Source organism: Barbus barbus, assembly GCF_936440315.1.
Source record: "Barbus barbus genome assembly, chromosome: 38".
Lineage (NCBI taxonomy): Eukaryota > Metazoa > Chordata > Actinopteri > Cypriniformes > Cyprinidae > Barbus > Barbus barbus.
In genome coordinates, this window is record NC_136716.1 from 7,623,671 (window position 1) to 7,647,055 (window position 23,385).

Consider the following 23,385-nt stretch of genomic DNA (forward strand, 5'->3'; position numbering starts at 1 on the left):
TAAAGCATGTTAATGTAACTTTAAACTTAATGCTTATTTAAGTTTTCTTACTCATAACTGTAACAATTTTGTAAATGGTGATCAGCAACCAAATATTGATAATGTGGAAGTTACTGCCTTTTGCCTTGGTGTGACTTCTCACTTTTTGCAGACAATGCAAAAGTAGTGTACAGTAACTTCAGAAGAGGGGTAAAAATCTAGTTTGAGCCCACTATTTTTTAATGTAGATCATTTTCATTACTAAAACATCTAATTGCCAAATTTCCAGTGTCCTGCCTATAATTCATTTGGCTGGACAAATAAAAAACACTTTAAAGTAATTTTTCTCAGTTTCACACTCTAGCGAGTTAAGGTCTTTTGCCTTTGTAGGGCAGCACAGTAAATGATATACCCAAAATAAAAAAGATTGGTGCTCAAGAGTCTTTCTGTAGATGTACATAATCAACAAATGTTCACAAAGCTGACACTTCAAAGTTTACTGTTCAATAAATCTCAGGGTGGGCTGCAGGGAAATATGCTACTTGAAAAAGTCACTTGGATATTATGATGTAAATATAAAAGTTTTTGTAATATTTGTTATTTATTGATTGCATGTATGATTTGTAGCAAATTATCCTCTATGCGGTTAATTTCTTGCATATTTCTATCAAACACCAAAGAGTCCTTGTCTTGCGAACATGGTTCACTGTCAATGTCAGTATCACATTTTATGACACTTTTGTTGTTGCAAACTAAATCTACAGTATGTACTGTGTAATATTCAGTCCTTTTGAATGACCCTGAACCTGAGGTGTTCAATGCACACTATACACATGCGCTGATTTGTGACTGCGTGTTTTGAGTTTGAGCTCCATCAAGTTGATTCTTTATCATCTATTTTCTATCTTAAAAACAATTTTATACACTATCATTTTCGTTTCTATAACGTGTGAATATATTCCCTATAGCATTCTAAAACAAAACCAATCAGAGCGCCTTATCACTAGTTTTATTTTGATTTCTCGAGTCTGCTATTAGCTTATAGCCTGTTAGCATCGGCAGTGTGGCTGCCACTAATCTCGCTCACATTGCTAATACTCTATTCATACACATTACCATTGTTTCACTGTTACTTGCTTAAATGGCAGATTTGTTTCTACCTTTGAGTGCAGGTGATGACTCAAAGGTAGAAGGTAGACATTCGAGCTGCATTCGGTGCAGCTGGAGCTGGAGGCCGTGGAGAAGCAGATCCGCGATATGGTGGAGAAGCAGGCCCAGCTGAGAGAGCGGAGAGCCGCGCTGGAAACATCCCGGGCTGATGCTCACAAGTCCAGGGTAAGTATACAGCACGCTGCTAACACTCCCACCACCTCTACTCTGTGTGTTTCTCTTCACAGACCCTGTGCACCCAGGATGCAATCTTCCCAGATGTCCTTCACTCCGGCACCGGGACGCCACGGACCCTGGGTGCACCAGCAGCGGAAGACGCGAGCCAGGCCCCGGGCGATGACCTCCACCGCCTCCGGTCTTCAAGATCTCCACCCGGAACCACTTTGCTCCCCTCCGCGAGACGGAACGCGACGCTGTGATCGTCGGAGACTCCATCGTCCGGCACGTCCGTGCTTCGTTAGCTGAAGGTACCCTATGGCGGACAATTTTACTTATTTAACGTAAAATGCACTTAAAAGGAAAATCCCCCAGGATCCAAGACTAAATATCTTAGACTGTTTCTTCTTTATTCTTCTTTTGTTCAATGGTCGTTTACATGCTTAGTGCATATCGCCACCTAATTGATGGTTGTGTAATCATTTCTTTTCCCCCCGTTTAATCTTCAGTCCAAGAGAATATGACTTACATTTTTAGTTTGATGCTAATTATATATTAAGTCATATCAGATATGTATTTTTATTATAGAAATACATTATAGAAAATGCCAATCCATGTGTGAGATGATAATATAAAATTGAATAAGTATATATACTATAATAAATTAAACATTACCTTGTCATAGTGTTTCATAATTTATACAGATAACTGTTATATATGCCAATAAAATAAATAAAATAACCATATTAGAATAATATATTACCTTATTTATTACTGATATTAGCACTATACATATTCAAGTTTATTTGTATAGCCCTTTTTACGAATCGTTGCAAAGCAGCTCTACAGGAAATTGAATTTCCACAATATATTTATCTATTGCAGAACCTTAATATATTTAATTTATGGCAAAATTTGGTAATTTTGTATGTTGTCTGAGCGTTGGCATCCTCTGAGGACCTCTGAGGGGTTGGCATCATCTTTTCTCAGGTGTTCGGTCATCTCAGATCATTTAAGGGTTGGATCCAGACTGAAGCTTCTGTAATTCCTAGAAACAGAGAAACAAATAGAGACATAATTAGCATAGCTGCTGTTCCATCTAAGCAAAAATGATTTGTTCAACCCAAGCTAAAGAATAATAATAATGTACATTTGATCAGATATAACTGCAGTACAAGATTATAAGATGCATTATGTGAATGCTTGGCTATATATATATATATATATATATATATATATATATATATATATATATATGGCTATATTATATAATCTAATATTATATAATGTTGTGCACTATCTGTCAGGCCCACTGAAGGCTGCTCGGTGTCACGCGTGCACTGATAGCACTGAAGTGAACTAACCCTGAACATAACCTGCTCTGGAGCAGGTTATCTTCAGAGAGCAAGTTACTATGGTTACTTACATACCCTAAAAGTAACCTCCGATTTTGGAACCGAAAGCCGAGTTTATCCGCTCACTTATCCTCAAACTTACCCGGGTATGTCACATAACCTGCTTTCTGGAATACACCCCTGGACATCGAGGTCATGAGTTTCTGGAGTTTTGGTGTTGGAATTTGGTCCCATTCTTGCCTGATATAGGTTTCCAGCTGCTGAAGAGTTCATGGTCGTCTTTGACGTATTTTTCGTTTAATGATGTGCCAAATGTTCTCTATAGGTGAAAGATCTGGACTGCAGGCAGGCCTCCTCTTTAGCCTCGAAGAGTTGTAAGCTCTTGTTTTTGCTTCCAGTTTTCTGTCATACATCACTTGGAACTGATCACGTTGGGTGGCTGGGTGTTCTACAGTCTCCATTTGACACAGCACACTGTGAGTCTATTGTTAATATTGCTATCAGATGAGCTCTTTAAAATGTTGAATAAAACTTGCTTTTTTATGCTTTTTTAAGGTTAGGAGAAGCATTTTGAAACTCTGAAGAAATTATTAGTCATCAGCTCAAGTCAAATCCTTGAAAGTATTCTGATATTTGTGAGCACTTGTAAAGTCTTGAATGTGTCTCTCCGATGTCAGTATTCTTGTTGCTTCTCCCATATCAATCAACAAGACTAACTCTTGTATTCATACTGCATGAAATGTTATTAAAAATACTCTTCTGTGCTTAAACTCTACTGAGAATACTGAAGACTAAATTAATCAGATGCTTGGTACAATTTGCTGCAGGCAAAATGTTTGCTATTCAGGCTGGAATCTGATACGTTCAAGTGCGGTAGCTGTGACAATTAGTTGATTTGAGAGGTGGAGAGAATCTAACACCATCTCACGAGGTCAAGTTCTGTTGGTTTGGAGTAAGTTTGGGTGGGGTAAGAAGTCAGACAGGGTAAGGTAATGATCAGAATGGGATACTAGATTGCTACTTGTAGTCCATCGTATTTGATGAAGGCATTCCTCCTCATTAATGGTGTGTTCTCTAATGGCTGTAGATCCCAGTCCTTGATCTAAAAATATTATTGCATGTTGGACATGTGAAGTCTGTGGCAAATGAGGGCACATGAGGAAAGGTTATAGGTCTCCTTAGTATGTTTAGCTGTTTGTTCTTGTTTCTCAAACCTGCTCTATTCCTCTGTGGCAGAGATGTCATCAGGTTGAAATGTCAGCTGCTGTCTCTTTCACTCACAAGAGTCAATTCTACAGTGGCAGAGAGCGCTCAACATGTTGCAATTGAAAACACACATGCAAATAAAAAAAAACACCTGCAAATTAAGATAACATCATCATTTGTTTGACAGCACATGTGCTGCGCATACATCACAACCAAAAACAGACACGTACATACGCACAGACCACATCGGAAATGTATAAGGGAACAGCAAAAGTGACAAACCTGGCTGGGACATGCATAAATGTCTTCTCTGAAAGGAGAGATTTTTGTTTATTTTAGCATCCTGTTCATATAATTACTTAGCATCTTTTTTTCTCGAATATTATAGCCTAAATAAGCTGATGAATTACTACACAATTACTGTAACTGTGAAACGTTATGTAAGCTGGCTACTTTTTCAACTTATAAATTTGTGTATATACATACATATATATATATACATACATACATATATACATATATATATTCAGAAGCCCAAAATAGACATGGAAAAAAAAAAAAAAAAAAAAAAAGGAAATTTAGTGTAGTTGCTGAGGTTTATATGGCCAAAAAGTAAGATGAAATTCTGATTACTTGTCAATGAGATTTTTAAAACATATTAACATACAGTGCAATGCAATTCAATGATGATAGAGAGAAGGGCAAACAAATGTTCGCTCTGGAGGCCTCCAGGGACAGGGTGACTGGACAGAAGGTCTCCAGGGCGGCGCCCGTTCCGGGACCCATTGTGGAGCAGGGAGCTTGGGCGGCCATGGTGGGTCAGGGAGCTCGGGAGGCCATGGTAGGTCAGGGGATTCAGGAGGCCATGGCAGAGCAGGGAGCTAGGGCGGCCATGGCAGATCCATCCTCGGCCTCTACGGCTGGAGCCGTACTACCCCCCCCCAAAAAAAAAATCCTTGGGGGAAGGACAGGCTGGTGAAAATACTCTAAGGATCTTAATGAGGATGTGCATGTTTTATTTTCCGATCAGGTATGGGGTATGTTTAAATTGTCTTCTAAAAACCCTAATCACCAAATGATTCATTGGAAATTGCTGCATAGGGTTTACTTGACTCCAATGAAATGTTTTTATATGAATCTGTCATCTTCTCCTAAGTGTAATCTCTGTTCCCAAGGAGTTTTAAGCACGTTTTTGCATTTTTTTGGGATTGCCCCTCTCTCTCAACTTTTGCTCTCACAGGACCTATCATATTTGTTGGGTACTGAGATATGTTTGACGCCACGCCATTTTTTCATGAATGACTTTTGGGACTTCACCTTGTCCTTCCAACAAAGATCTTTACTGTTAGCTGCTCTCACAGCAGCAAAAAAATAGCTTGTCAACCGTTGGAATCCTCCTCAAACAATGGACAGACGAACATGGACTGTGTATTTGTTGGACATTAACTCAATGGAACTCTACTTCTCGTATACATGGATCTAACGTGAAAACTGTAAATTCATGGCAATCAGCTTTTAATGTTTTGTCTTCTATTTAAAACCTTTGTAAAAATGATTTTATTGTTATTTACAACTTATCTACAGTCTCTTATGGCTGGAATACACTACACGATTTTTGCCTCGATTTTCCACAGATTTACAGTCTGGAGAAATTGATGCTAGTTGCCAAAGATCAGAGACAGTCTGTAGATTTGAGTTTCCATAGAAAATCTATTAATTTAATTTAAAGTAGCAACCATCAGTTGTAAAGTCTGTTTATGAAGTATTTACATAGACATTCAATGTGGAAGAGGTTAAAGAGAGAACAATGAGCTTAATTGGAGCAGCAACATTTTTTTATAAATCTCATGTAATATTTAATAAAATAAGATTTTTGCTAAATAGTCTAGGGTCACGTATTAAGTTCATACATATTTTAATATGAACAACAATTATTAATATCTATGAAATTATACTTTTTCTTATTGATGTCACACTGAAGCTGTGTGATTTTCATAGTGTGCCATTTAAGCTCACCTTAAAATATGAAATCTTTCTAAATTACAGCACTGTAAAATTACAGACCAGCAATAAACTGTCAATTTATAATGTTATGGATGTAAAAGTACAAGCCAGTAATGCTTGTGAAGTAATATGTTAGCGTAGCACACAATCTAGTCTGCTAACTGTGTTCTGTAGCATCTGCTCTGTTTCTAAAACTCTTTTGGATCGAATGCAATTATTTCCCACATCCAAGTTCCAGGTTATAATATGCAAAAATCTGAACAATAATCTCTTAATTTTACAATAAGTAGTGAAACTTACCCCAAATAAAGGCTTAAACATCTAAAAAAACACATTTATTGGCTCCTCTTTTGGTGAAAGTTTTTAGACCGCTTTCAAAATGGCCACCAGACAGTGTGAACACATGGAGAGCCATATCTCAGTGTGCAATGATCTGATTGACTTGAAATTATAGGAGGTATAAAAAAACAAACATATCAGTTGGTTACGAGTGTTACAGAAGAGGGACTCAGACAGCGTGACGTATTGTTAACAGGTATTTATTGACAGATGTTGAGCATATGGAGTGAAACAGGTAAATGGAGATTCTTGGATTCTTCGGAGGTCAGAAGCAATGTTAACTTGGATTTCCTTTCTCGACAGAAGACACGGAACAGGAGTTGATCACACACCTCACCAATACTGTGGACAAGGACGAGACTCGGGAGCTGACAGACTTGGGATCGCTGGAAGACACACTTGTACGTAGACAAGACGGTAAGTATCTGGCATAGAAATAGATTGCAATGGTAGTCCTCTTCGTAGGAATGAGACCGGACACTGGAGTGTTGTGAGGTGTGTGTATTTGAGGAGTGAGTGATGATTGCCAATGATGATGTGCAGGTGCGGGTGATTAGAATTCAGGTGAGGGAGTGCGCTGTGATTGGCTGGTGACAGAGCATGGCCAATCTGCGACAAAGACATCAAGCAGGATAATAAATTATTTTTTCCTTTTATAATCTGATCTCAAAAATTGAAGTGTGCTTAATGGGTACGTTTGCCCTAGCTGGTTAAGCCGTGTTTGATCAGGGTTGGAGCTGAAGTTTGCAGGAAGGTAGATCTCCAGGAACAGGCTTAGGCACCACTGTTATTGGGCATTCTGCCAAAACTTTTCTGATGTTGTTTTACCTTTAACCAATTTGCTTCGTTCCTCCCAAAAGTTTCTGTGGTCTGATGAGTGCCAACTTGCTTTCAAATCTGTAGTGCTCCAGTGCTGTCTGCTCCGGATTATTTGCGTGGTTTTAAAATCGAAGTTGATCTCAGTGCCACTGGAGTTGGTGGTGTTATTTTACAGGACGATGATGATGGTGTTGAGAATCCTGTACCGTATTTCTCAAAGTTTCTACCACAACAGAAAAACTACAGTACTATTGAGAAGGAGGTGCTATCTTTGTTGTTGTTGTTGTTGCAACATTTTGAAGTTTATGTTGAATCGAGTTATCCCTGTATTAATTTTTACCGATCACAATCCACCGATTTTTCTATCACGAATGCGTAATGCAAATCAAAGAATTATTCGTTGTTCCTTGTTTTGCGATGTGTTTTCATTTAGGGAGTTAGGGAAGTTCATCTGTATTTTTTTCTTCATAATTAGATCCTTTATATATTTAATTTTATTAGTTGCTTTGTTTGTTATTTTGAACTTCTCTGAAGTTATTGCTCCATATATTAATCTCTCTCTTCTTTAATAAATTGTTTAAACTTATATATGTTGTCGTTGGTGATCTGTTGGCTGTGGCTGGAATCCTGTTAACATCTCTCATTCGTGTCTCACCCTATTAAAATGGGCCGTAACATGAGGCATATGTTATATGAGCACCAAGGGGCCCCAGCTTAGTTTCAGCTTGCTGTGTCACAGTTGTGATATTTTGCTCCAGCGATTTCCCTGTTGGGCAAACCCTGTTTAGTTCCTCCATCAGACCTTCATTTGCTGCATTCTTGAAACCGGTGGTAGGCTAGTTGCCCATATGTAGTGACCCTGAGGGGATCCCATACATGTATTCTTCCCCGGTATAGCCCACTCTGCCGTTTCTGCAAAGGTGTCTCCCAGTGTTATCCAAGTCTCACTGAGCGGGCTGTGCAGGGAAGGAGGGTTACATACCTAACCGAGACGTTTCTATAACATAAAACAAAACAAAATTAATATTTTATTCTTAATAATTTATTGCTCCTTGCCAAATTTCACATTGACCATAGCAAACTCAGTCATCAAAAGCCCCTTTTAATTGTCTGTGAAAAAGATATTGAGGAATATCCATATAATATTTAATCTTCAAAGAACTCCAAAGCTCTGAAGACAGTAAGCCTGTGCTGTCTTTTTAATTTGTTATGCAGTATATTTTGTTGAGATTGTTATTATTCTTTTTAAATTGTATCTATTTAATAATTAGTTAATTTTATAATTAGGTTTTCCATTAATTGCACTATGAACTATATTATGTCTGTACAGTTGCCTTTGTTCTTCATATATTTTTTTGTGATACTTTGCCAATAACACTACTACTACTTGTCACGTGTAGTTGCTGCTGCTGTGTAGGAATGAGGAGACAACGGAGTTTCACAAAGTCTTTATTAGTCATAGAAAATCAAATACATGTGGAACAAATAGAACTAAACGGGAACAGGAAGTCCAAATAAGGGCATAAACAAACATGAGGGAAAACTAGGTCAAGGAGCACATGGAACAAAGACAAACATAAAACAGGTCCATAACCCCGACACTACTACTAATTTAATAATTTTCGAAATGTTTCAACAAGAAAAATACCTTTAACTACTTTTGTTGTTGTTGTTCAAAATTCCAAAACAATCTATACATATAGAATTCATTGGAGTTCCGAACTGAAATGAACACTAGTGGTAGAAAAATACCAATAACCTCTTACTTTTGTGCATAGTGCATGATTTGTAAACTAATAAATTTCGACAGTTGTATCCAGTGTTGGGAAGGTTACTTTAGAAATGTAATAGGTTACAGATTACAAGTTACCCTATTTAAAATGTAATAAGTAGTGTAACTTTTTAATTACTTTATTAAAGTAATGTAACATTACATTTGATTACTTTTCTAAATTTCTATATTTTAAATTGTTAATAATTTTCAAACATTTAAACCAGGCAGGGTTAACCTTACAGTACTCAACACTGATAACTGTCACACTTTGAAAATCCTTCATCACTTGAAATAAGATTATAATAAATAAGGGACAATGCACATCTTTATTTTGCGATAACAACTGGCTGAATGTACATTATCCTGCTTATTACATGGCTGCTTGCCACAAAAGTAAATAATTAAACATGAAACACTGATCTGAGTTGAAATATTTGAACGCAAAGCTTCCATGAATGAAACAGTTTCTAGTAAGCGGCAAGTTCAAAGTAGACGGACATTTAAGCGATACGGTGCAGTCATACCACTTATATTACACATCATTTGACCACATAAATAATTAAGTATTAGTACTTACAGTAATAGTTTGTTAGTTATCTTATAATCCATTACTGTGTACAAAACAAAATGGCAGCAGCTGCGTTTGTATGAAACGAGAGAGCGAGTCCACAATACCAGGTTGACAGAATTAAGGAACTGTATACATAATATTGAATTAAGTTTTAATATTTAACTAGCTAACCAAACGCAAAGCTTCCACCAAGAAAAACTGTTCCTAGCAAGCGTATAGCACCAACTTAAGTTACCCGGATGAGTCTGTGTTATAAGCTTTTACCAGTTGTTATCGAGGAATAACATACGTTGGAATGGCGCGACTGACCAATCAGAATCAAGCATTCCACAGAGCCGTGTAATAACTTAATTTAAAGCACAGCCACCAGAACACCTCTTATTTACTTTGAGATCATTCTGAGGTTAAATACAGATTTAAAATCATAATAAGAATTTTAATAGCTATGATACTTGTTTTGAAATCAAATGTTTGCATAGTTATGACAGGAAACATTGGCATCTAACAATGCCTTGGAAAAAACAATTATTCTTAAAAATAAAGCCAAAGAGGAAATAAAACAGTTATCGAATAAGCATGTGTCCTATTCTCTGTCCTAAACTCCTGAAACACTGGTGTCTCATTTTAGAGCAATCAATGCAATTTATGAAAGAAGTCAATTAAATCTGTATGAGTGTGTGTGAAAAAAATCAGATGTAAACCCCTTTGTAATCATTAACATTTTCAAAAGTAACTGTAATTTAATTATACATTTTTTTTTTCCTCAGTAACTGTAACTAATTACAATTAAATTTATTTTGTAATTAAATTACGTAATTTCGTTACATGTAAGTAGTTACTCCCAACACTGGTTGTACCACATATCCAGCTCCATATGTATGACTTTTCTAATACAGTAAACTTGCCTGCTAGATGTGAGTCCTGTGAAACATAAGACATAAAACTCGATAAAACAACACAAAGACTCATAAAAGTAAGCTAAGACGGCATGACAAATGTGTTCTCATGTTTATTTTTATTAACACTACAGGTTATACGTTTAGGGAAGGGTTTAGTGTAGGTAGTACAATATTTTCAATTGCATTAGAACATTAACCTTTCAGTGACACTCGCTGGACTTTTCAATTCGGAACTTCTGCAAAACATACAACAACTAATGTAATAAAACTTTGCCCCATTCACTTCCATCTCATGGGAAACTTGAATGCACTTTTAGTGCCACTCACTGGACATTTCATTTTGAAAAGTTCCACAAAATGTGCAAGAATCTACACAATATAATTTTACAGAGATGCAAAAAAGGCCGTTTTTATGCAGTGATTTTGGCCTTCCTGCACAGAAAAAATTAGGTGTAAATGATGACAAGAATATTCATTATTGGAAGAGCTGTTCATTATTTTGAAAATGAACTTTCTTAGCTAAAGACAGTCACGCTGGATTTGAAGATATGCTCAGAGAGGCTTTTATTTTAAATAGATATACAAATCAAAATGAATGTCACAAAACATTGTGGTGTGCTGGCTTTGTTGTACTAGAGGATCCAGAGGTGGGAGGTCAGGCTGTCACTGTCATGGTGTTGGCTGGGCTGTGCTGCACCCTCCCTGGATATGTGTGTTTGCACATATCTTTTCACTTTAAAAAAAAAATTGTAAAACGTTAATTCACACTTTTTATATATTGTGGCTATATTATTGCAACAGGTTATTTTATATGGATTGGCCCCATTCATTTCCATTGTAAGTCCTTCACTGTAACAGATTTTTGTTCTTTTCTTTAAATCAATATTATGGCAGAAATGCTGTCTATAAATTATATTCCCAGAATATTCCTTTAAGTGAAAGTCTCTTTCCTTCCATTGAATTGCATTGTTGTCTATAAGAAGCAATTGAGGTATTAAGATCCCATTTGTGATTTTTCTTTCTTATGGGCTTTTTTCCCCTCCTCTGTGAGTTAAATAACCACTGTACACCGCCTGAGAAAATAGAAGGCCAAACCTTTCTTCACTGTTTTTGACCAAACTTATATCCGGTCCATAAATGAAGGCACTCAGAGGCAGGAAGCGTAAATAAAGTAAATTGCTATAGGATGCCATAACATGAGGCTGTTTGAAATAGAGGGTGAAGTGACAGTCTCTGTGTTTGCATGCACAGTGGAGACCAGTCCCACGTAAGAAAGGCGTGCTGCTGCATTTATGGTGCAATTAGCTTCAGATACACCTTGTGGCATGCTGACAGCAGTACTCTGTGGCCATGGGACACTTGCAGACTTGTTTCGGTTGCAAATCTAGATTTGGGATAGTGATAGAAGGGCTGAGACAAGAATGATGCAACGGGAGCCAGATCTTCTTTCAACTGAATAAAACTGGCATGTGGGTAATTGATACATGACATGTCCATGATTTATTTTATTTTTTCAATTTTTTAGATGAAAATTTAGACAAATTTAGAGTGTATATATATATGTATATATATATATATATATATATATATATATATATATATATATAATAATAATAATAATAATAATAATAATAATAATACGTTTTATTTATATAGCGCCTTTCCAGTGCTCAAGGACACTTCACAATGTACATTTAACAAAGAAGAGACAATTCACGTAAGCATAGATGGATAACAATAAGTATAGATACAGTAAAGGAGCATTATATGGACAGGGCAACATACCGATAAAGAGTCAAGCATAACAAAAATACAAATACAAAGCAGAGCAGACTGAAGCGACAAAGCATGAAAAGAACAAGTTCATTAGACAAAGCATGGTATCAGTAATCAAAGGTATAGCATTCAGAAAACAAGTGAGTTTTGAGTAGTGATTTAAATTCTGAGATATTGTTAATACAGCAAAGTGAGCGAGGGAGGGAATTCCAGAGTTTGGGTGCAATAATACTGAATGATCTGCCCCCCATTGAAGAAAGGCGGTGCCGAGGGACAACGAGAAGGCCAGAGTCAGAGGAACGTAGTGAACGAGTCGGGGTGTAGGGGACAAGCAAATTACACAGATAAGGGGGAGCTAAGCCATGCAAGGATTTAAAAGCGAGCAGGAGAATTTTGAATTTAATACGCTAGGCAACTGGGAGCCAGTGGAGATCATACAAAATTGGGGTGATGTGAGCAGAACGTTTGGTATGAGTGAGTATTCTAGCAGCAGAGTTTTGAATGTATTGTAATCTAGAGATGGAGCTGGCAGGTAAACCAATGAAGAGGGCATTACAGTAATCAAGACGTGATGAAACAAATGCATGGATAATCGTTTCAGCATCTATGGTACTGAGGAAAGGACGGAGTTGGGCAATGCGGCGTAAATGAAAGAATGCAGATTTAGTGATGAAGTTAATATGAGACTGAAAGTAGAGTGTGGAGTCAAAGATTACACCTAAATTTTTAACAATACTGGAAGATTTGATGGGAGATCAAATTGTTTGGACACGGATGACAGTCTATGATTAGTCCAGATGCACGGAAGGGCTTCAGGCTTAGAGCACAGGGTACTCCTGAAGACACGCTGCGAGCGGTGGATGTATCGTGGGCGCCGGAGAATCCCTAGACTCCGGCAGCATTCGTACGTCATAGAATCAAGACGCGGATGATGATTTAACGCCCTTAGCTGCGATGGTAAATATCCAATATCCATTACGGAAGTGAGACAAAAAATGAGGCAGATAAGAGAAGAAGAAAGAAAAACTTCTATCCGAGACATGTTGGCACTGAGCAAGTGAAAGCCAGTCACAGGCGAAAAACTACGTTAGCCAAACCCTAAACGCCACTTCACCAAAAACAGCAGACTAAATAGGAGACAGCGCACCCAGATAGCAAGCATTAAACGAACAGCGCAACCGACTGAGAGAGCGGTAACTCACCCATCAGAAGAGCAGAACGTGGTGAATACGTTGACAAGGTAGAGGGCTCGCAGCAGCCCGGTGGCAAACTCACAGACAGCCAAAAAAAATAAAAAATAATTATTATACCGATAGCAGATTATTCAGAATGATATCGGCCGATACCGGTGCCGATAACGATAGTTATGAGCGAGTTAAAATTTGACGTGGTCGCATTTGTGCCAGTGCATGGTCTGCGCTGCTCCAAAACATCTGCTTTGCTCCATACGCACCTGTGAGGTGGATGGCTTATCTTGGCAAAGGAGAAGTGCTCACAAACACAGATTTAGACAGATTTGTGAACAATATTTGAGCGAAATAGGCCTTTTGTGTACATAGAAAAAGTCTTAGATCTTTGAGTTCAGCTCATGAAAAAAGGAGGCAAAAACAAATGTTGCGTTTATAATTTTGTTCATTGTGTGTGTATATATATATATACATACAATGTTATATATATGAAGAGTTCAGATGCAAAAGCCACTCAGTGCCGTTTGAAATTTTCTTCTAGGTTCTTTTCATTGTCATTAAAGTGAAATAACTAAACATAAACATTTTAGATGAAAATTTCAAATGGCACTTAGAGGCTTTTGCATCTGAACTCTTCATATATATAAATTAGATATACATTTTTAGGTTACTTTTCTATGTATCCATGCACATTTAACTGAAAATCTAAAGGAATGTTTTCAAAACTATGCCTCATGTTTTAAAAAAGCTGTGAAAAACATTGTTCTAGCTCCAAAAGTGCCAGCTTAATAAATCAGCGTGACTTATTAATTTCTAGTACTTTAAGGCTGTTTTCACACTTCGTTCTGGGTTTGATTGCTTGCTCCAAAAGTTCAATTCCAACATCTTCCTCTTGCCCTTACAAGTTTTTTTTTTTTATATTATACTTTTGAGCCTGAATCATGGTGTGTTTGTGTCATCAAAATGAGTACCTCTGTGAGTACTTGCAGCCTTTATTTACCACTGCTATGTAACAATCCACTGTGTTATTAAAGCATTTGTCACTACATCTTTACACTCACAAAATGGCACTTGAGTCTGTTGTGGATGCATTGCAAGCGATGTAAAAATGTGAATTGCTCTACAAAGGAAATTTACTTGGGTCAGAATCAAAAGCTCTTGTGTACAAAGCACCCAAAGTCTCTAAGGCCCTGTACTGAATGTCCTCAGCCCTTGTGGTCAACATCTGAGTCCATACTTAGGTGATGTAATACCAGATAAACTATTCTGTAGCAGTCTGGGTTTAGGTCAATCTAACCCTAATACTAACCTAACCCTAACTACATACAGTACATAAAAAAATGAAATGTTATATTCTGCCTGAAATAAATTTCTGCTATAATCCCAGATATAGCACGACATGCCCATCTTAGGTATTTAGACATTGCTTATGCTTACTGCAAACATTACAGGTGTCTGCAGAAACAATAAGATTTTTGTGATTTTTGTTTTGACTCTAAACAGCATTTGTTCTTGGATAATTATCTAGGTTTAGAGGAACAGACAGAGAACCTCATACTATGTGAAAACGTACACAGAACAGTATTTTAAGACTAGACACAGCAGTTTGGTAACAGTATTAATTTCCAGTAGAGAAATTATTATTTGTATTAATATAACGGGTCAAGCCCAGAACTGACAACAATTCTCTTTGTGCTTGTGTGTGGAGAGAGAAAGAGAGACAGAGTGACATAGAGAGACAGTGTTTCCCAAGGATATTAAGTATAGTAATTTGGGCAGGGGTAACTCAGCAGGAAACTGCAGTAAATCGTATTCATAACTATCTTTTTGGAGTTTTGCAAAAATGTAGGAAGAGGTATGGTTTTTCTAATGAGCCTATGTTTGAAACATCCCCTCTAGTAATACTGTCTGTAATACACAAACACAGACAATCAGAATGATGCAAACAGTGAAAATCCCAATGCTGTTCTGTATGTGAACATATCAACATTCTTGGAGCATTGTTCAGCTGATCAGATGTGATTACTATAAATGTTGTGTATTGTTTAATAATGAAGGGTTTTATGAAATATTACTGGTCTTTGAAAGAAGTTTATTCATTTGATTTTACAAACCAGTCAATAAATATACAACATGATTTATAATTACCCACTCATGGCTTCAAATCTACCACTTCAGACATGTTTTGACTCTCAAGGTCTTTGGTGCATCTTTATTTTATCAAGCAAATTACATGTATAATTACAAGACTGAAGAAACAACTTGTCTGACTAGCTGAGGGCAAGGTCAAAGTTAACCTCACTCTTCAACAACTGAGATGACAACAAATGAATCATCACTTGCATTATATATTCCACATGTATGATTTAATATCTTCAGCAGATGCAGTTGCAGGCTGATTGGACTGTGCAAATAAAGCTGCTAGAATATCTGCCAGTCGTATCTAATTCATCTCTGGTCTGAAACATAGAGCAAAAATAGACCCCTTCAAAGCCTTCATGTCTGGCCACCTTGTGAATACATAAAAAGAAAAAAAAAAATCAATCACATTATTTATTAATACATTCATTTCACCCTTTCAAAGTGCCAGGCTCATATAAAGGCACACTTGCACCGTTTCTATTCTGGCATCAGAGTAATGTTTAAATCTTTATTTGCTTATTTATTTTAGACTCTTCAAAGACTTGAAGCTTTATATAACCATGCAATCACTTTTTATTAATACTTTTTACGTCTGTAGGAGTGGAAAAAGTATCCAGAAGCTGTTCTCTCTTAAGTCGACAGAGTTTGAGTGTGTTGAGGGGGTCTTGAGCCCTGGGTAGTGCAGTTTCCTATAACGCAATGCATTATTGAGGACGCCTGTTTCCCAAGGGTTGTATTGGGACAACTTGCACAACCCTTAAAATCCTGTGTGACTCTTTATGTTGTTTTCCCAACCTAGCTGAAATTCTTTGCATATGTAAACTCACTATGTCCAAATGTTTGGCTCAAGAGGTGAATGGTAGTCAATTCAAATCACACTCTAAGATCTCAGATTCACACAAGTACAGTTTGGCTTTGAGGCAGGATAAACAAATGCTGAGGTAATAACAACTTTCTTTCTCATCGTACATGTTTGCTTTGTCAATACTTCCCTGCGGCGTAAAATTGAAGTCTTGTATATATGTATAGCATCTTCTTATTCTTAGAAGCTTGTGAGATAGAAAACCAATCCCACTCTACAGTTTTGTCCTCACAAAAACCCAAACCCAAACAAACATAAAAAAACAGCCTCAGTCTTAAATTATGAGGATTACAACTCCACAGGCAACTGATCCACTGCAGTTTGTGAAAAACACAAGGCGTATTCAGATGCTGCAGTCAGCCATTTTAGGTCTTAATCTGATCGTGGCTGTTCCGCATCAAGTCATATCAAGAGCTTGGCTATTGATCCATTCATACAAACCTACAGCGCTTATAACTCATAATTGCCTAGCTGCTCTAAAGAGGGGTTTTAATCACAAATTCCACAGCTTGTGTCTGTATTCAGCCCAAGCAAGAATAATTACTGGCAGTTGTTTGTGCACCCTTTACACCATACACACACACACAACAGACTTTTAAGCTGTAGAATGCATATTAGAGACAGTGATACAAAATGCAAAAGAGTTTTGATTCATATTTATAAAATATGCATCAGAATGTCAGTCTTAATATCAGGCCAAACACATGTGATATTAACTGGATAGGCCTATATTATGAGGTATACATTATGGGTCCATTATGAATCATGGGTTTGATAGCTAGATAATGCGTAAACTAAATGAATATGCCAAATGCATAAATGTAAATGACAGTCAGATGTATTTAACAAATCAAGGGCTCAACCTTTAGCAAACAATAATTAGAAGCCTTCCATCATGTCATATGTAAATATCATTCTATTCAGTTATAATTGTTGTGTTATGCAGTACACAGCCTGGCCATTGTGAATATACACTATATACAGAAGATTTGGAAACAAATAGGCTTTTTGTTGAACTTTGATTGTAGTACACATTCATATATTCAGAATGGACGGGACATGTTCCAAAGGTCCTGAAAGCCACATCCCATTTTCATTTGGCAGAAGCAGGGGAGAGTGCACTGAACTGTACACACTTTGCCTTTTTTATTGTGGTTATTCTATTAAAATAATGCTCTAAAAACGTCATAAAAATGCAACATAGGCACACTGGAAAAATGTGCCTCTGCCTACATTCTTGCAAAACACTTGCAAACAATTCACTGCAGTTTCCAGCTGAAATGAACAGTAAAACACCAACAAGTTTAATACCTTTTCACACAAAGTTTGATTACAGGGGAGACTATCAATTGATAAAGACTTATTTTCACGTGGCTCTTTGCACAATACTATGTTATGACCTCAGAACACTTTAATCATAATAAACATATACATTTTGATGTTGTAAACTTGCTCAGTAGCTCACCTAGTACAATGATATGATAAAAGAGCTTCAGTGCTAAAATGGCATGGTTGCTTCAACAGACAGCAGATTTTTATTTTTTTTTCCTTTTCAACAATTGTTTGTTTTGATGTACAATTTTTTTGTGTGTGTGTGTGAACGCATGTTGAAAGCCATTGCAACTAAATTTCCAACACATTCTCACTCCCAATTCGTCACATATTGATGCTTGGTCATGACCATTTGGTATCACTTTTTGATGCACAAGTTACCCCTTTAGCGTCATTTTTCGATGTACAGTTTCCTCCATTGCTTTAAATAAAATAAATAAATAAAAAAAACCTTTGGTTGCAGTATGCCTGACGCGAAAGGCACTGTCAATTTTATCGTTGTGTTTAAATTATATATTGGAAAATAATATTGTCATTATTGCATATATGTTGGAGTTTGATTTTTCAATGTAAACAGTCACAACCGTTTTATTTACATTACACTATTTACACATTTATGAGCACGTAACCCAACCCCTGCCCCTAAACCTACCATTTGATATAACAGGCAGACACAACTAACTTTACAGTCATAATTTACTCAAAAAGTATTGATATTCCATGTCTTCCGAGGCAAAACGGTTGATTTGTGAGAGGAATAGACGCGATTGCCACCTCCGTCTACCGTAAAGCTCATTCTGTATGCTGCAGTCTGCGTAAATTCAAAAACTGCCACCAGAAGAAGCCTTACGTCACCCATGGTTGTGAAAAGCTATTAGCTCTTGTGTGTCTCGTGATGATTGCGTCATGCTACGGGAGTATCTTTTTGAATGAGATGTGAGGGCGTTAACAGAGTGGGATCATTTTCAGCAATTAAAACGCTGGGTTTCACTTTCTTCTTCGCATGAAGATATTGTATGGCTTCAGAAGACTTGGAATGCAACAGTGCAGGGGGTGGGGTTAGGTGCTCCAATGAAAGTATACATTTATATAAAATTATTCCTTTTTTTTCAAATGCAAGCAAACTATTAAATTAAGAAAACAGACAACAATACCCTGCACGTGAAAATTGATGCTAAAGTACCCCTGTGCATCGAAAAATGTCAAAAAAGGAGTACCTTGAGTGTCAAAAAGCGATACCAAGGGGTCCTGATCAAGCGCTAATATGTGACAAGTTGGGAGTGAGATAGGGTGAACATAAGGGCCATTTTTACGGGACGTATCCTTGCCAGGATTTCTATATTGCCTAAAATATCCAGGTTTTAGCTATGACATTTGGCTCATGATATTCACGAGAGCTATAAAGAGCAGAGAAGACAGTTCCTGATGCTTTTGAATCACCCTCTCACGGTACTTTGGCATCATACAATGATCTGTGCGCAGCGATGCTTCAAGTTGAATGAACAAACACTTGAGCATATTTGCGTCGCATTAATCGTTCTCTGTAGATCTCATCTTCTCACAAGCCACAATTGGTCGATTATATACAACACCTGCATGTTATTGGTCATACTACTTTGGATGTTTTAGGCTATATAAAAATCCTGGCCAGGACGTGTCCGTATAAATGGCACATATGGCCACTGTAGAGTGAGAACATGTTGAAATTTCCCCATGGGTTTAATAAATGTCACTACTACTACTGCTAGATGCGTTTTATCCTAAGTTGACTCTTTTACCACTATCAGTTAGGTTTAGGGTAGAATTAAGTGTAGGTGGTACATTATTTTCAAATTCAATAGAGCATTTACCTTTTAGCGCCTTTTCTGAACTGCCGTAATACGTACAACCTATGTAATAGCATTCACAATCAACTGTTTAGGAAAAAACGGAACATGCTTTTATCTGCAGGAAAATACTTAAGGGAAAATTCTAATGACTCTTGTTGTTCTACACCAGTTTTTGTCTTGGAATGGGTGTCATTTGCTTCCAAAACTCTTCAAAAATATTTTTAAAGACTGAATCTAATAATACACATATTTAACTATTCAAAATCTGTACTGGTCCATTTCAGGTAACTTTATTTAATTTTTAAACAAATTTTAAGAGGAAGATGGATGCATTTTTCTCAGTCCTGTTACCAAAACTCTAATGTCTTTTAAAAAGCATGTTTAAAAATATGTCAACACATTCCTTCATTTCTCCGTCAGGCAGGTGTTAATTTTAAAGAACATGTTGGTTTCATGGTCAAAAAAAATATAATTTTTTATTATAAAAAAAATCACTAATTATCTAAACAAGGTGTTGTAGAACCTTATTGAACCAAGACCAGACAATTATAGAATCTTGCATACAAAAGAAGAAACTTAGACGATTCCCTTCCCTTCGAGTCTGAAAGGGACCAAGCCTACTGACGCCTCCCTGTCTAAGAGGATAACCATCGTCTTATCTCCTGAGACCCATAAAAACAGGAGACATTTGAGAAGAATATCTGGATGTCTTTAAAGAACAGAACCTTCAATGTTCCTGACCGGTTTACCATAAATACAAGTCGCATAATAAACTGTACAAAGCATGTGGCATCTGGAAAGGGCTCCAACAAAGACCCTCCCTTATATCTTCTGACCATTAACGCATCAATTCAATGATGTTATCAACCAGGAGAGACGGTTTTACAACCGACGTCCGAGCTAAGAAAAACACCAGATCTCCAAGAGAGTGACATTCCCACGACCTCCCGTTTCCCTCCAGCAGAGAAACGCGCCTTTTTTCTTTGGCAGAACAAAAAAATTCAGACCTTTATAAAGTATTTCAAAAAGGACAAATAATAATTTTTGCTGCTATTAAAAGCAATATATACAATATATATATAGACAATATATATTAAGGTTGTATTTCATGTCATTTATGAAATACAAGCTTGCTGTGTTATTTGAATCTATGGTATTGTTGTAATCTCTTGATGTCTATTTTCCCGATCACTATTGTTTAGTTTCACATGCTTGGTGTGATTATTTAGAATTTAGGATTGTTTAATCTATGCCTTAACCGCGTAATAGATAAAATTTATATATGTACTTTGGGTATGCAAAATACTTGGTGTTTGATTTTGAATGAAAGCTAGTTGCATCAACGATAATTTGGTGTGGATGAAAGTTGACTTTTCTTATCATAATGTATGATTAAAACACTTATAGGAGTCTGCTAGGATATGTTCTTCATTTTATGAAATAATTCAGCAAAGGATTTACGCACGGAAAACTGAGCTGTGCGGGGCTCCGCCCTATAGGCACAATCTGATTGGAAGAAACCTCCCGTGGGTGGACACCAAATTGGGCCGTTTAAATGGTCACAGAAGCGTTGCTTGCTGGTGCGCTGTTTGAAACTTCGGCTCCTCATCTGATCGCGCTGTTAAGCGCTCTCAGCCATACACCATCTGACGAGGATCCACACATGCCTTCAAAGTTCTGACCAAAGAAACTTTAACATCTGAGGCCGAAAGAACTCTAAACAGACTTCCTAAGAGCGTCATCACGTCACAGAGAAACCAACCAATTGCAAGAGGGCATCCCCAGTAACATCACGCAACGACGTTAAGAGTAATCTTTAAGAGTAAAGATAGTAAAGTTCCTTGCTTGTGACTCCCTCAGGTTGAAGTTAGAGCATTCTTGGAAACGAGCATTAGAACCTTAAACTCTCTTCAAATCAAAACAATTCATTGCCTGCAGCGTGTATGTGTGTTTGTGTGTGTACGTATTCTGTTTTGTGTTATTTTAGCTTAGTAGTGTTGTAGAGTAGCAAATAAACTTTGATTTATTAAGAAATCTTGTGTCTGGTGCTATTTGATTTTCAAGTCTTAAACTATTTGCCAAAGATCACGTTATCTATGCTCATGAATTTTGATAAAGTACTATTTGGTTTGTTTTATTGTTGGCCACGAATAAGATAAACGTTAATCTAAACGTTAAAAATAAATTGTTACAGATATACTGAATTTGACGATTCGCTGGACGAGTCATTAAAACCTTAGAAATTATACGTTTTGATTGATATCATATCAATATCGAATCTTAAGAATAGATTCCTTAAAAGCTAAATTAAAATAAGGGCTAATCCTTACAGTGTATTTTTCTACAGTACACAAACCAATTTTTTCATTTTAAAGGGGACTTAACTTTTTTTTAAAGAAAAACTATTTAGTAACGGGAATGAAATGGGTAACAGGAAGGAGTATCCATTATATTAGTATACAGGTTTGACTACACATATGAGGTATTAATGCCCGCATATAGTGAAAGTATTAAACATTGACTAGTGAGCTGACATCACTGCAAAAAAAAAAAAAGGCCAAATCATGTTTCTATTTAAATCTACTGGTCTGCAGAGGTTTTTGTTAGGGGTAGAGGACAGGTTATTAGATACGATATAAATAACGAAAAAATGATAAATATTAAATATTAAAGTAAAATTGATATTAACAATAATATACTTAACATATAATATATTTTCAGTTTTTCTGTGGATCTTGATTTGTTATAGCGCAGCTCACACTCAAACGCCATTCCATATATGAGTCTAATACATAATTGCCACAGGACAGAAATGTCAAGTACATTTTCTGTCATACATGCAGGAATGTAATATAAAATGCAGGAAAAACCATAGGTTTTCTCTGAGAAAAAGATGCATTTTCAAATTCATCTAGATTAGTATGGATGTAGCCTAATATTTACATGAATAAATCTGATGACACTACTCACTCCTGTTACTTTTACTCAGTTACTATATATAAGCATAAGATATATGAGTATATGAGTAACAGGACTGAAAGTAACAGGATTGAGATTTTAGGATAAAATCAAGCCACATGGAGTACATGCTAATATATGAGAATACTCAGCAAATTATAGTGATTCACCAAAGATTTGTATTTTTTTAAATAAACAAGTAACATCTAAGAAATAAATTATGTAACAGGACATTGTATATTTATAATAATGCACCCAGCCACCGTTACAATATAATCAAATATACAGAGAAGAAAATAAGACCACATGCTTCCGATCATTTCATTGCCTTCAGAAGATCCAGATGATGCAATATTATGTTGAAAATGTGTCTTGTGGAATTTTCCCAGTTTTTTAGAGGGGGGAATGTGTTAGGGTAACAGGACTGAGTGAAAACCTGGGGACACAACTAAAATGTGTATTTTATCCTAAATATTAGATATTAGAAATAAAGGTATTTAAAGCACAGATGGGATATGGAGGTACACAACAATGCAAAATAAAAATGATTTCTGAAGGATTTTAAACATTATATTTCAAGTTAAAATGTAGCGTTAGACACTGGGGACATGTACAAATGCTATATCTTCAGTGTTTTAGATATTTTTTAATAACTTTTTTAATTCTATATTTTAAATTTGCAGTTAGATTAATGTGCAGGACACTTTGCTTAATAATAAAATGTATTTTATAATTCATTTTTATGCATGTTTGCACCTATAATGTCCTGGGGACACAAATGGCACCAATTTGGTGGAATTGCCCAAGTAACATTTCAAATTACTTTGTTCTTATATAATTTATCTAAAATAATGAATTCTACAATGTGTAATAATAAGTGAACAAATCTTTAATTAGCTTACTGAGGCACAAGGTTTTTGTAGTGGCTGCTGTCTGTATGTTTCATTCACTAGCCCAGAGGACTTTGAAGGCCGTTCCTTTCTCTGCAGGAAAATTAATATAAATGTATTTAGTACTATTCTCAGAT